The sequence below is a fragment of the Musca autumnalis genome, unplaced genomic scaffold, assembly GCF_047663935.1.
Source record: "Musca autumnalis isolate F117 unplaced genomic scaffold, ASM4766393v1 scaffold_3, whole genome shotgun sequence".
In the NCBI taxonomy this organism is placed as follows: domain Eukaryota; kingdom Metazoa; phylum Arthropoda; class Insecta; order Diptera; family Muscidae; genus Musca; species Musca autumnalis.
The window spans coordinates 38875875-38892700 of NW_027411866.1; the positions used below are offsets into that span (position 1 = coordinate 38875875).

The window sequence follows — 16826 nt, forward strand, 5'->3', positions numbered from 1 at the left end:
GTAAGTTTGATCAGCTGATTTAAATTCGAATGTTTTGTGGCGACCATGGCACATTCATACAGGTACCCGCGTCAGCCCAGCTGATGTACTGTGAGCTGTCAAAAAAGTTGTTGTAATTGAAAACACAAAATTAAAAAACAAAAATTTAAAAGAAAAGCTGTGAATTTTTGACGGATTTTTGTTATAATGTGTTTATTAATAACTGCCTAACAAAATTTTGTTGAAAAAAATGTGTAAATCGCTTTATTTTTGGAAAACATTTTTGATATTTCACAGTACTGAACTCGTTTTTGTTGTAGTTGTTTGCTGATGCATCTACCTGGTAATTGTGTCATGGTGGCGACTTTGCTATTCTTGGCAAAAACATAAACAACATTAGGTTATTAAAATAATTACAAGATAAAAAAGAGAAGAGATAACTAAATAAATTATGGAAAACGACTTATTTTGTAAAATACAGTTGAACCTCGATTATCCGTGAATCGATTGTCCGGGAACCTCCATTATCCGTGATAGAAAAGAAATGTTTGAATTTTCTTCCATTTCTTCTATTTTTCGTTATAAACTTCATTACCCGGGAGTAAAAACGCACTTTCCAATTAATTTGATTAAGCAAACAAAAGGTAAGCAAACGAGAACTGGAAATTCTCCCGTATTACACAATTTGTGTATTTATGGTATCACAAAAACCATGGGACAAAGTCAATTCAGATGAATCTGAGGATGATGATATTATGTATCCTTCTAAAATTGGGTGGATTACCATAACAAAATTAATAAAAATTGCAGATGTTCATATTAATGTATAATATGATGCCATTTTTATTTAAAAATAGTTTAAAAAAACTGCCTAAAGCATTGCCTCCATTATCCGGGAAAATCGATTATCCGTAGTGCTTCCGGTCCCGACAATAACGGATAATCGAGGCCTGACTGTAACTTATTTTGTAAAATAACTTATTTTGTAGTTTGTGATGATTGTTTTATTTCTAAGTTATCAAATCCCAGCAAAAAGCGGTGCATCCATGGAGTAGGAGGATCACTATGTGGACGGCCATCCCATGGTTTAATAAGAAAGGTAATGCTTGGTTTACATTTACGAAATCCACTCGATTTCAACTGTCAAATCCATAGGTTAAACGTCAAATGAAATCCAGATGAGATTTCATTTGACGTTTGAGCTATGGAATTGACAGTTGAAATCGAGTGGATTTCGTAAATGTAAACTTATCATTAGCCTAAAACTTCAAAACAATATAAACAAACTGTGTATGTATGTGTGGTGTTTGAATAATATGCCAAACAATTTTAAAAACAATCGAATTCAATGATTTTTAAAATTGTTTTTAGACCATTTGTATGGAAGAAATTGGTGAGATTTTCATTGAAACAATCGGTTTATCATATTCACAACTCGATTATGTGGAGAAAACTTAACTCTTAATTCATTTGTCGCGTTTTTTATAAAATGCTCAAAAAATGCATTGTAAACAAACCCACTTGTTGCTTTTATTTTGAAGTTGTAAGAATTCAAGAAAAACAAGGGTTCTATAGATTTTTTCATTTAAATCTTTAAATCTACCTCTTTACTTATACCAAAAGAAACTAAACGTATTTTCGTTGTTTGGTTTTTATTTAACAGCGTGCTGAAAATTTGCTGCGTGTTTGGTGCTAAAACTCCTGCAAGAAAAGTATTTTTCGTTTTTTTTGCGGAAGGTGTGGTGCTAAAACTCCTGCAAGAAAAGTATTTTTCTTTTTTTTGGAAGAGGTATGCCTTTTTTTATAAATTAAAAAAAAAAATAAAATAAACGTATTTTCGTTGTTTGGTTTTTATTTGAGAGTGTGCTGAAAATTTGCTGCGGAACCTGCAGCCGAGGTTGCAGAACATGTAGCCGAGGTTGCAGAACCTGCACAAGAGGTACCAATACATAGTGGTGCCAGAATTTTCGCAAACATTATTAGTTCGAAAATTCCTTCTAGTTATAGTGAAGAAGAAACAAAATCAATGATGCATGATGAAATTATAAGGTGGCGTAAAACGGCCAGCTGATTGGTTTCAATATGTCAAATTTTTTGTTATTGTGAATAAATTGTATGAAAACGTAAACAAACATTTTGACATATTGAAGAATTTTCCGCCAAAAATGTGTTGTTGTTGTGCTACTTACGTGACCTTTTAAATAGATCTTGCAATGATGCTATTCCTGTTAACATCGAAAAAATCATAAATCGAATAACAGAATATGCAGCAATTTCAACTCCCACCAGTTGAAACTTTGGAAGGACGATTCTCAAATGTTCTAGTGGCTTTTAACGAAAGAGTTACAGCAGTTGTACAAAACATGTTAGCGCAAAAACCCGAAGAAGAAAGGTTATGCGTGCTTTCTTTTGATGGTTTCAGATGTTGCAACAAACGTGAAGCTTATACAGTATGCAAAGTTCATATTCGTACACCCCTAAAAAATGAATAAAATCGTTATTAATTCCATATTTTATGTGCAAATATGAAATAATTGATGGGAATTACCATAACGAAGAAAGATTTAAGAATAACAAAACAAATTTTTAATTTATTCCGCCATTTACCTATAGATGGCGCCTGTGTGGGTGGCAAAGTTCGTATTCGTACACATATAAGCACTATATATTTGGAGTTTTTATGGATTTTCAAAGCAAAATACCGCAGATTTTTGTTCTTTCCTTCTTTTTGAATGCCTCTGCTATAGAAATATGTACAAATAACGGTAATTTTATTAAAAATGTTGCATAAATAAAAAGACGGACGAATATTTGAAATAATTAAGAAAAATGTGCTAGATATGATTAACTATTGCAATTTATTCCCGAATTTTGGACGAAAATAGCTAATAGCAGTCCTTCTGTACCAATATTCGTGGTCTAATATGAAAATAAATGTTGTCAGCGTTTGGAAATGCAAAGAAACGTAATCCGGGCTTAGGTAAAGTAAACACATTTTTGGTTTTTACTTGGTGAAAATCGCACGTTTAGTTTTATATTTGACATTAAATGTATTGAAGTTTTAGAATATGGAATTAATAACGATTTTATTTATTTTTTAGGGGTGTACGAATATGAACTTTGCATACTGTACATACCGTTAGGCAACAAATGTATTGCAAAACCCAAAATTGTAGAAAATTTCATATTAATTGTTCGTTTATGGCAAGAAATTATGTAAAAACTATACGGTTTTTTGTGCAAATCTCTTGCTATAGGTCCTAACAACAATATTCCGTCAAAATATGCTAAGTTTAGTTGTGATTTATAAAAATACGGTCAAAAATAAGAATTAACTAATATTTGGGGTGACAATAAAAGTATTGCAAACACTATCAAATCGATGGTTTCTTCGAGAATTATCAAAGGTGGGTTCCTTAATGAGCTGTCTATCCAATTTGGACATTCATTGGAGCATTAATGAGCTTAGTTAAACCAAAAATTAAGGCTCGGTATGTTTCACTCTAAGGATACTGGTTCCCCAATTTTTAGCAAATCTTAATCCTCCGTTGGAGGATACTTTTTTAAGTTTTTTTTTGTTAAATTGGACCCAACAATTTTATGAGGGTTGATATCAGGATGTTGGCCCGATGTATTTAAGAGTTTTGGGTTTGTTATATTACATTGGAAATTTACACAAATAAGATTAACATGTCATAATCTGGTCTTTGGAATGGTGGTAGTTGACTTTGCTTGAGCTTTCGGGATCGATTTTTCTGACTTTCAGACTAATATTTCTTAATGATGTCAGTGGGGATGTCTTCCCAATCATTATTATATCCGTGAAGCCAATTTCGCATACTATTTTCCATGGTAAAGAATATAGTACCCAAATATTCAGTATTCCAGCTTCTCCAGTAGCGGTTAAATTTCCATATTTGATTGGTTTTATTGGTTTTGGCGAAATTTTTTGGATTTATTATATCAGAGGATAATAGCACGGTTACACTACAGCTTTTTGCCGGGTTATACGGCGTTTATATTATAGTTTTTTGCAGGGTTAACCTTCTTTATGAGGATTTGTTTGAAGTATATACAATGGAAATGACATTTGAAACCCAGACCCACTGGGTTAACCTTGTTATATATAAACGGCCTATTAACCCACTTCATGAGGTTTTATTGCTTAATCTGGTCAAATCTGACCAGATTTTCCATACAAAAATTAAATCCTCTCACGGCTGGGTTTATTTTAAATCCGGCACAAATCCACCAAAAATACAGTGTTGTATTCGGTATTTGTGCAAAAAAAATCCAACTCTACTCAAAAAGTACCAAAAGTTGCAACTGTTTTTGCAACAGAGTTTGTCGTGTTTTACACGTTTACGATTGGTCGCATGAGATTTTATGGAGTTAATAAATCTAAAGTTATTTAGACGTCATAAAATTATTTTTTTTTTTTCATTAGACGACACGTTTTTAGCAAAAAGTACGATTGATACCATGACACAAAAATGTATCCCTGTGTGTAAAATATACCAATATGAGCAAAGAGGGGACGATATCTCATACGAGAAATTGTAAAAGTGTAACACACGACTTTATTAGTTATTTTGTATGTATACGTAAACAAACATCAGCTGACAGTTTATATCCTCGAAAAGCTAAGTGTAACCAGCAAAGATTAACCCACTGGATCTATTAAACCCAGTGGGTTAACCATCAATAGTGTAACCGGGGTATAATATCTATCCACTTAGTAAAAATTAAATCATATCAATACCATTGAGAGAGAGAAAATACTACACTGGTGGAAATTTTTTCCATATACTTTCCAGAGGTATTTCGATGTTTTCAAAGCCAACATCGGACTGTTTTGCATTGTTCCACTATCCTACAATACATATTGAGTCAAATATTCATTCTTTACATACTTGCCTGTGGCCGATTCGTTATGGTTTATTGTTAATATGGTCCCATGCGTTTTTTACCTGTCTGAAGGCCCTCCACGACGGCATTTATCACTGAACTTTATTACATTCAATACCCAGCAAAAAAGTGTGGAAGTAGTGCAAAGCAGAGTTATGATTTCAATACATCTTTCAATGCAGTCCACACGGAGGTATGAAAAATGCACTCAGCTCGATACAGTTTTGAAGCACTCGCTTAAAGATACCCAGCCAAGCAAGCCTATTTTTTTCAATTACGATTAAATTTAATGGAGCATTTTTATAATTTGTGTTAATGTAATAAAGTTAATATGTGTTAATGTAATAAAGTTAATATTCTTGTTTTACACAAATAAGAAATGTATTTTATTTATTTTGGGATATTTGCAATGGCTTGCATTTTTTACCATCTTTAGACTGCATTTAAATTCAATCCAAAACACTACATCAAAGGCTGTGATTTGGATCGAAAATGGAGCGCATCCTAGCTGTGTGCCGTGGAAACAAAATGGAGTGCATCCTAGCTGCGCGCTCTCTTGTAAAATTCATAGGTGAATTCATAGGAAAAGATGTACTCCAGCGGCAATTGTACTAGTGATTTAACTGCATCAACGGATGCAAACTTTTTGCTGGGTACTGTTAGTCTATTATTAGCAGCAAAAGTAATAAAAATCATGAAAATGCATAATGACCGCAAAAATTTGCAAACATTTTATGGTTGCAATACTTTCATTGTCACCCCAAGTAGTAGTTAATTCTTAATTGTTGTAAGGACCTATAGCAAGAGATTTGCACAAAAAATCGTATAGTTTTTACACAATTTTGGTCTGTTCCTTTACTTTTGAAAGTGGTAAAACCGGCAAAAGTAGCAAAAGTTGTAATCTGCTTCCATATGAATTGTATGGTGTCTGAAGTAAAGGAACGCTAAGGTAAAGAAAACACATTTTTCGTTTTTAATTGGTGAAAATCGCAAGTTTCGTTTTATATTTGACATTAAATGTATTGAAGTTTTAGAATACGGTTTCGAAAATCATTTTATGTCGAAAACTGTGAGAAATTATGAAGAAAAATGAAACTGTACAAGTTTTCATACTGTCTGCGTACGACTGAAATTCTACACTTACTATGAACGAGGTTATTGCGAAAATAATGGTTTTTACTTCTTGAAAATCATATTTCTTTACCGAAGGATCCAAAATGAGTACAAAAATGTCAAAAGAATGAAGTAAATTGTCCAGGAAAGAACGTGGGGTTACCTTTTGAAGAAAGGCATTATTTTCGGGCAAATTTTCTTCCTTAAAAATTTAGTATTCCTCGTAATTTCCGATATGTCTTGTCATAAAATGATTTTCGAACCCGTATTCTAAAACTTCAATACATTTAATGTCAAATATAAAACAAAACTTGCGATTTTCACCAAGTAAAAACGAAAAATGTGTTTACTTTACCTCTTTGCATTTCCAAACGCTGGCAACATTTATTTTCATATTAGACCTCGAATATTGTTACAGAAGGACTGCTATTAGCTATTTTCGTCCAAAATTCGGGAATAAATTGCAATAGTTAATCATATCTAGCACATTTTTCTTAAGTATTTCAAATATTCGTCCTACTTTTTATTTATGCAAAATTTTTAATAAAATTAGCGTTATTTTTACATATTTTTATAGCAGAGGCATTCCAAAAGAAGAAAAGAACAAAAATGTGCGGTATTTTGCTTTGAAAATCCTTAAAAACTCCAACTATATAGTGTTTATAGGTGTACGAATACGAACTTTGCCACCCACACAGGCGCCATCTATACCTAAATGACGGAATAAATTAAAAATTTGTTTTGTTATTCTTAAATCTTTCTTCGTTATGGTAACTCCTATCAATTATTTCATATTTGCACATAAAATATGGAATTAATAACGATTTTATTCATTTTTTAGGGGTGTACGAATATGAACTTTGCATACTGTATGTTTTTAGTAAAATATGAAAGATTTTATGAAATATTCAATATTTTCATAGACTTAATTTCTAGCTTATTTGTTATTCTGTCAGACAATTTTGGCCGAGCAGAAACTATCAACTATTTATAATTGTGCAATTTTTGCTGATGTCGACTTTAGGTACAAAAAATATAAAATTTGCCTGAATTCGACATAGTAAATATAATTTTGGCCATTTAAAGCAGCTTTCCTGGCTACCAATTTCATTTTAATTTTAGCTACTACTGCTACTGTAGGAATACAGGCGGTGACAGAAACGGCAGACAAGGGCACCCAAACTGACATATCAATATGGGAAACAATTTATATGACAATAAAACAACAACAGCAGCAACAAATGCAACCAGAAACAAAAGAGTCATATATTGAACAACAACAGCAGGAAACAGAACAACAACAGCATACGTTCCCACGACGATCGGATCTTTGTTACGGAACGACCCGAGTTATCGGCCAGGGATCGTCACCTCAGCAACAGCTGTATCAACAAACGCAACCAGAAACAAATGAGTTATATATCGAACAACAACAGCAGGAAACAGAACAACAACAGCAGCAACAAACAGAAACGTCACCGGCATACAGTTAGTCAACTATATTATTGCAAATGATGAATATTTAAAAATTTAGATATTGGATTAGGAATTACTACAAGAAATTCTTTAAATAATGTTGTTCTTTTTGTAAATATCTGTTGATTTACCTGTTAATGACAACATCAAGCCCATAAATGCAGAAATCGGTCGAAAATAACAAAAACAACGGGCAGAATGGATAGGTACCTGGTTTTTGTGGTGTCAACTAAATAATTGCAAAACGAATGAACATGCAATAAAATAGTGGGATTTTCCCCGCTATTTTTTCCAATTAAGGAATTTTATGACTTTTATGGTATATGGACATGTAGATCCATAATTTTTGATCATAAATTAATTTTTGTGTGTGTAACACAGACAGTATATTCAGAAAAAGAGAAAGTCAGGTATACGGTTACGGAAAATAGGCTACATTTGGTCTATTCCAATTATAATAATGGTAAATCCGAAAGAGAACTACTTAAAGTCACCTCTCGTAACCTGAGAAGTGTATACAACATCATTTACCGCACCGAGAAAGAAGCCAGCCTCAAACTGAAGGCGTTATATGGCAGACCCAAAATAGTAACCACACGAATTGACAGGAGAATGATTAAAGAAAGTGACGAAAGAGCCCAAAGCAGCACCAGAAAATTGATTTTTTTTTTAATAAAAATGATTTTGGAGTAAGTGTGTCACATGGAAAAGCCAGAAAAGTGATACATAATAGCAAGCACTTATCACGAGTGACTAAGTAAAAACCATTGCCCTCCCAGCACAATATATAGAACCAATTCAGACTTGTTACAGACAACTTTTCACGCCATCTTTAGTATCGGCATGTCGTTATATTTTCTGATGAGACTAAAATTATGCTGTACTATCACGATGGGTCTCAAAAAGTGTTGCGAAAACCCCTAACAGCCACGGAAAACAAAAATGGTATGTATTACCGTAAAGTTCGGAAAACTGTCATTTATGGTATAGGGTTGTATACCAAGCAGTGACGTTTGTAAAATCCAGATTTTGGAGGAAACAATGACAGAGGAAGTCTATTTAGATATTTCAAAACATGATTTAACCAAAAGCGTCAAGAAATTTAGGCCTGTTGGCCCTGAAAATTCAAACAAATTGCAATATGAGTACTACCAAGACAACACACCTAAGCATTAATCTAATTTATGTAGGACTTGGTTGTTATACAACTGTACCAAAGTCATTTACACCCCGTTCCAATGTCTAGGTATTAACCCCATCGACAATTCATGGGTACACCTGAAGGAAAAAGTCGGGAATAGGCCGCCCACTAACCTGGGGGACTAAATAAAATGCAATAAAGAAGAATGCCAAAAAATACAATTGGAATATGACATTACGAAACTTATTTATTAAATTCAGATACGTTTACAAGCTGGTTTGATGCCAAATGTGGGCATACGAAATATTAGAACCAACTTTTCGAAAAATACCGTAAAAGACTGAAAAGTTGTGAATTTTGCAATTCTTTAGTTGACAGTGCAAATAATGAGTTGTTTCCATTTTTGTTAATTTTAAGAAAATGTTTAGTGAAATTTAGCTCCTTTTTTATCTTATTATATTAATAAACATCTGTAAGAATTATACTGTTAACAAAAATATTAAAAATGATATTTATTTATACCAATACATGATACAATGATACAAGGTAACCTCACGCTCAGAGCTCACAGAGTTGTATTCGCTTTGCCGTCCCTTCATTGACAAAATGATTTTGACAAGTTTTGTATGTATATGTTAAAACATACATATGTCAGGTTTATTTACATTTCAAATCTGAAACCAATTTAATTTCAATTTTTTAAATTTAAAATTTTCAGACAACTTGGAGCCAAATATGTCTTGTCTGTCCACCCGTCTGAAGGATAAATCTCGAACGGATCTGCTGATGTGGTCCAAATATCGGTCTTCGTCTTATTTTTTCAAATTTTTAATCAATTTCGAGAGTGGGGGAGAGTTTTAACTTCTTCCCCCATAAAAGTTCAAAGATTTTCGCTAAAGTGGTGCGTACGATAGCTTACGACCGGATCAACAGATTTTGTCAAAAATTAATCCTCGCAATATTTTTTTCCAGACACAGATTAAGGCCTTCGAGTACCTGCACACAAAGTTTCTTCTTAAGGGCTGTTCGAGAATAGTTTATAAATTCATTGTGGTCCTGTTTGCAGTGATATGATGTGTTTCGTGATCAAGTCCATGCATATTTGTTCAAAGCTTAAAAAATCATATAGCGACCGATATAAATGGCTGGTGGTCAAAAAAATTGAAAGAGTGGCTTACTTCCCTATAGTGAGTTGCCTTGTTAACGTCAAACATCCTATTCATATCGCTGTGATACAGAATTAATGCGAAGTATTGCAATCCAAGACGACACTGATGCGATTTTGAAACGCAGAATAAACATACAAAATGATCAATAGGTAGAAAACTGGCGTAGTTTTTCCAACGGTGTGCATTAGAAAGTACTTTTACAAAGTTTAATGACGTTCCGGAAGTCAGCCAGTGACATCATTGGTCCAACACTAGCACATCGGAATAGTTCTCTCAAACATGGGCATGGTTCCTAATGACCCAAATCTCAAAAAATCCTATGGTGACAAACTAAAATGGCTGTTTGGCACGATAACTCTTGAAATGGCTACCCAAGTTAGATGCAGCGTTTATAATCATGACTACAATATCGTATTTTTTTCCTTGGGAAGTTTTTATTTTTTTAAAAACCAAACATTCATAGATGTTGGTTTCCTAGGAAATATATGCTGTAAACAGATAAGGCTGCAAAACTTAAGTTAGTTTTATATACATATTCTTAAATATTACAAAAAGACATACGTTTTGCTGCATTAAAATATATAATATTCTAACAATGTTTATAAAATTTCAAAAGTGTACATCTTCTGGGGGTGGTGGGGGGTGTTGCGCGGATTTCTTCTAGTTTCAAAGACCTGCTGTAACATTTTAGCGCTGTTGGCAGCAGCTTTACTGGCAACAACAGCAAAGTAGTTCTTAGCCACTTCAATTGACATTGGATTGAGACGACGAACACGGCCGATGTACCTGCGGATTTCTTCAGATTTAAAAATGCTATACTAATCGGCGTTAGCAATCTTGGGATGAGGAAGGTTCTTCAATGTGGGTGGAACCATATTTGCAAAAAAACCTTCATCATTGTTGTACATGATAAGGGATCCACGACGCGTATGGTACTTCGGCCAGCACGGAATCTTTGGTATTTCTTCACCTTTTGGATTTCAGTCCAGATCTTCAGTAGAGGCCACCATCAAGGCATGTGTTTCCAAAACCAACTGATCAGAGCACGACGAGTTTGCCAAGATTCCGTAGAGGTTTGGTGACCTATAACAAGGAACACACATTCAACATATGAATTTAAATCAATTCATCATCACTCCAACCCATTTACTTACCGGCTTGTTTGCTGTCAGCATAATGCGCATTATGCTTGTTGTTGGTTGCCTAAAATCTTTTGGTATCAGGACAATCAATTGGTGGATTTGTTGACATCACGGATGGGCAAATGTTGTTTTCCTCCTTTTGTTAATTGTTTTCCAAGTGTGTCCTGAGGACCGTGATAGAGAAAAACATTGTTTTTAGGGATTTTTCACAGAAATTCTTTTTGCACGCTGCTTACCATCTTTCTTGATAATTTTCCAACAATTATTGCATTCTGCAGCCCTGAATTAAATTAACCAAGAGACGCGCCAAAAAAAACTTAATACGCATTCTCCCGAAATTGTGTCAAAGATTGTCGCATCATCACTTAATTAAAATTTATTTGTTGCAAATATTATTTTTAAAATGTAAACAAACAGTAGTATGTTGTTATTGTTGTGACATACAATAACAAAAACAACTTTCATTTCGTTTTGAATGCATGGTTGTATTTGGCAGCTCAAGGACGGTTTTTCAAATGAGATTACCTTCTTATTCTGCCATGATACCAATAAAATGATGTTTTATTTCCAATTTTGTAATAATTTTGGTTTTGCAATAATTAAGTTGACTAACTGTATATGGAAACCGATGCAGTCGGTTTGGACGATACATTCGGTTCGGACGATGCATTCGAACCGACTACATCGACCGAACCGACTGCATCGGCCAGGTTATTCATTAGGCCAATTGGACCTGGAATTATGAAATATTCCTGTAATATCTGCCAAAAGATTTACAGTAGATTTACAGTAATAAATCCAACGCCAAAAGGCATGTAGCGTCAACACATGCTGTAGAACAAACCCGTTCGTTGGTATTGATATGGTTACGAAGTTTTTCTGCAAATCACACACACGCGACCCGAACGCAAAGTAAAGGGCTGTTTACATTATCTATCAATGTCATATGAGCTTTCATTTCTTTCACCCATTCGACATTCTCTATGTTTGTCAAAATTGACGTCATCCATACAACTTTCAATTTGTGCGTTCATACCTACAAGTGTTATTTTCGTATGACATAAAACTATAAATATAAAAACAGCTGTTTTTGTCATTGTTTACATTTATTGTTGAGTTACAAATTTGCGCAAATTTTTAATTTTGGTTGAAGGAAAATGAATATCTAGCATGTTTGTTGTGGTAGAATAGGTTTTTGGGGTTATAGAGGCCACAAAGCAATAATTTCCAACACTGCTCCTTTCGACCAATCGATCTGAAAATAACAGTATAAACACCCTTTATTTACTTTTCTAAATACTTAAATATACATACAAAACATTCCATTTTCTTTTTTAAAAGATTTTGTTTTTCAATTTTTTTTTTTGAGAATGCCAGAAAACAGCTGATAAATTTATGTTTACATACGAGAATGCCGTATCAAATAGAGCGCTCCCTAAATGAAAAATTTACATATGAGTTGCCAAATCATTTTGATAGATGAAAATTTTCATAGTGGTCACACTGTGTGTACAACATTCGCAGGTAGAAAATTTGACATCTCATACGACATTGATAGATGGTGTAAACAACCCTTAAGAGAGCAAATGTTTTGATTTTTTTACTTCAGTTTTGTACTGAATGTCATGCAAGCAGGTTGATGCCGCTTTATTAGTTTTTTTTTGGGTACACTGAAAAGATTTTGCAGTTGTACAGCAAATATGTGGAGGGAAGAATTTGAAAATAATTTTTTGTATTAATATTTTTAATGACGCAGAATGCCTCGTCTGCAATGCAACAATAAAAAATTTATATCCATCTTAATATGAGTGGATAATTTTCACTGTGAGGTAGAAATCGATGTTATTTAACAATTTTTATTTTTTATCTAAATTTACCCGAATTTCGTTAATTTTATTTTATTATTTTTAAGTTAAGACCCTAATGTAAAAATATAAAAAAGAACGAAATCGCTATCATTAATTAACTCTTAGCAATCGCAGTTTTAATAAAAGAAACTGAAGTGGATACTTTTGACTGTGATTCACTGTATATTATTTTTAATTTTATACTATGTTTACATTTACGAAATCCACTTGATTTCATATGTCAATTCCTTTGTGTATACGTCAAATGAAAACTCATCTGAAATCGATTGGATTTCATTTGACGTTTGAGCAATGTAAAATCCAGTTGAAATCGAGTGGATTTCGTAAATGTAAACATAGTATTAGTCATACAAAGCGAACGCGCCAACAATATATTTTTTCTATTTGAAAATTTTGCCTTTTTAGGCGAAGATCATTTTTAGTATTAATTTTTTTTTAATTTATTAATCGAGCTTTTTTATGATCTACAATGCAAATGAAAAAGGAAAGCCGACGATTCGAACCCACACACCCACCACTATGTTTGGCTCTGAACGCTAACACGCCGTGACAACTTTTTTCCTGTGTTTTTCATTTCATACTCAATATGAAAATCATCACCCTGTTCTGTTCTGTCAGTGTAATTTTACCCACACATAAACAATTTAAGCGCTCGCTCTTCTTGGTCGGCTATGCTGTAGAAACAACAGCAGCAACAACATCCAGAATACCCACATGTGGTAAATGTTTTATGAGCGAGTTGGAATTAAAGAGGCATCAAAGAAGTCATGTGACTCCATTTGGATGTACACGATGCCCACAAAGATTTAACACTTTAATACAGTATTTTTATTTTATTTTTCATATTTTGTTTATGTTTATATTTTTGCAGATATTTGCAACATGTTCAAGAGCACAACAGTAGCAGTAACAGTAATAATAATAATTCTCTCTTTAAGGATATGGTATTTCCTCCATAAATTTATATTATTACTAAAAGTATAAATATATAAATATAAATAGTAAAAATAAGCAAACAAATAATGTGCATAACTGTGCATAATTAAGATAAAAAAAATGATTCTAAATTGACTTTTAATGCCCGTAATTTGTAGCCCTAGGTAACCGCGTAGGTAGCTACCTATTAGTTATCTTTACCTACGCGTTTGGTAATTTCTACGTGCGTTTGGTAATTTCTACGTAACACGGCCGTTTTCGACCCGGTAACGTTACCTATGGATTGAAATTATGAACTGTTGCTTACACGGGGGATATCTATGAACACGTGGATAACTACCCGTAGAAATTACGGGCATAAATTGTATACCTCCTTACGGAAACTTTTCTTTTTAATTCTGTTTTACAATTTTTAACACATTGGCAACGATCAACCAGGCAAAATCCTTAGTGTAAGGAACACGGCCGTTTTCGACCCGGTAACGTTACCTATGGATTGAAATTATGAAATGTTGCTTACACGGGGGATATCTATGAACACGTAGATAACTACCCGTAGAAATTACGGGCATAAAAAGAAAAGTTTTTCTACGGGTAGTTATCTACGTGTTCATAGATATCCCCCGTGTAAGCAACATTTCATAATTTCAATCCATAGGGTCGAAAACGGCCGTGTTACTTACACTAAGGATTTTGCCTGGTTGATCGTTGCCAATGTGTTAAAAATTGTAAAACACTTATATGTGGCAATGTTTTTACGAAATCATGAATGAGAATCACCAGTGTTACCACATGTTTTCAAAATTTACACGCCTCGGTAAATGGCACGTAGAAATTACCAAACGCGTAGGTAAAGACAACTAATAGGTAGCTACCTACCCGGTTACCTAGGGCTAGAAATTACGGGCATTAAAAGTCAATTTAGAATCCTTTTTTTAATCTTAATTATGCACAGTATTTGTTTGCTTATTTTTACTATTTATATTTATACTTTTAGTAATAATATAAATTTATGGAGGAAATACCATATCCTTAAAGAGAGAATTATTATTATTACTACTGTTACTGTTATTATTACTGTTAAGGGTTGTTTACACCATCTATCAATGTCGTATGAGATGCCAAATTTTCTACCTGCGAATGTTGTACACAGTGTAACCACTATGAAAATTTTCATCTATCAAAATGATTTGGCAACTCATATGTAAATTTTTCATTTAGGGAGCGCTCTATTTGATACGGCATTCTCGTATGTAAACATAAATTTATCAGCTGTTTTCTGACATTCTCAAACAAAAAATGAAAAACAAAATCTTTTAAAAAAGAAAATGGAAAGGTATGTATATTTAAATATTCAGTAAAGTAAATAAATGGCGTTTATAATGTTATTTTCAGATCGATTGGTCGAAAGAAGCAGTCTTTGAAATGTTTGTTTGGTGGCAAAATCATGAATGCCTCTATAACTCCAAACACCAATTCTACCAATTCAGTTTCCTACAACCAAAATTAAAATGTGCGCAAAATTGCAACTCAACAATAAATGTAAATAATGACAAAAACAGCTATTTTTATATTTTTAGGTTATGTCATACGAAAATAACACTTGCAGGTATGAACGCACAAATTGAAAGTTGTATGGATGACGTCAATTTTGACAAACATAGAGAATGTCGAATGGGTGAAAGAAATGGCAGCTCATATGACATTGATAGATGGTGTAAACAGCCCTTTACTGCTACTGTTGTGCTCTTGAACATGTTGCAAATATCTGCAAAAATATAAACATAAACAAAATATGAAAAATAAAATAAAAATACTGTATTAAAGTGTTAAATCTTTGTGGGCATCGTGTACATCCAAATGGAGTCACATGACTTCTTTGATGCCTCTTTAATACCAACTCGCTCATAAAACATTTACCACATGTGGGTATTCTGGATGTTGTTGCTGCTGTTGTTTCTCCTATTGTTTCTACAGCATGTGTTGACGCTACATGCTTTTTGGCGTTGGATTTATTACTGTAAATCTTTTGGCAGATATTACAGGAATATTTCATAATTCCAGGTCCAATTGGCCTAATGAATAACCTGGCCGATGCAGTCGGTTCGGTCGATGTAGTCGGTTCGAATGCATCATCCGAAATAAAATCAAAAATAAAATCAAAATACATAAAAAGCTATTATGATTACAAGAGTGTTTCTCTCAAAATACAACATATTTTGAATGATAATGTTATTCAGAAATTAAGAAGAATTAATAGAAGCAATAACACTGGTCAACACGACTTTTGTTTCAACCGAAGTTGCGGTTGTTTCTAGATGAAATCGGCGAGTTATTTTCAAACCCGGTCCCGGTTTTTCTCCATCAGCTCTTGTTTTTGAGATATAGCTCAAAATCGGTTTTTACGAGTTAAACCCAGACTTTCGTTATTTTCGGATACAAACAAATATTTTTTGTGGGTTTTTCGACATTAATATATTAAGGAGATGTTGTACGCTCGATACAAATCGTTTTTGAAATAGTTGTGGTGAGTATACAGTCAACCAAAAAAGTCTACATACACCCTATAAATCTCAAGTTTTAAGGGTAAGGAAGCATTTTTATGCAAATCCAAGTACATAGTTCTATTTCATAACCCTAAAAAACAATATTACATACAACAAAAATATATTCCATAATACGAATAACGGTAAATTCTATAAAAATTAAAAAAATAATAGGGAAAAAGTGTACATACACCCAATGAAATATTAAGATTACCGTAAAATTTATGGAATAACCAATACAAATTTTAGATTTTATTGCTTTATCAAATGTCTCTGGTTGCCTATGATATATTTTAGACAAAATAGGAACTTATTTGTGGATTAATTGCCGTTATTTAATGTCAGACTTCGCTTATAGCTCGTTAAGGCGGACCCTTGTAGATATCTTTGAGTAGTTTATGAAACCCCAGAAAATACTGTGGGACTAAATATTTTGAGATCCTAGAGCGCTTTGAAGTTGTTTTTATGGATAATATATGCTCCTGAGCTTCGCTAAATATACGAATTCCTGAGGTTTCTCCTAAATGTTATAGTTTTCACAACATTCC

General features: G+C 33.2%; 2 long non-coding RNA genes across 2 annotated transcripts; one reads left to right on the forward strand and one right to left on the reverse strand.

The window, feature by feature from the left end:
• Positions 1-1748: 1748 nt before the first annotated feature.
• Positions 1749-15142, forward strand: LOC141396992 (uncharacterized). Its single transcript, XR_012411293.1, has 3 exons — positions 1749-1768; positions 14954-15068; positions 15128-15142. It is a non-coding gene; the product is annotated as an uncharacterized lncRNA (long non-coding RNA).
• On the reverse strand, positions 9258-11311 carry LOC141398069 (uncharacterized). The gene is made up of 3 exons (XR_012411611.1): positions 11165-11311; positions 10941-11092; positions 9258-10869 (listed from the first exon to the last, which is right to left on the reverse strand). It is a non-coding gene; the product is annotated as an uncharacterized lncRNA (long non-coding RNA).
• Positions 15143-16826: the final 1684 nt, after the last annotated feature.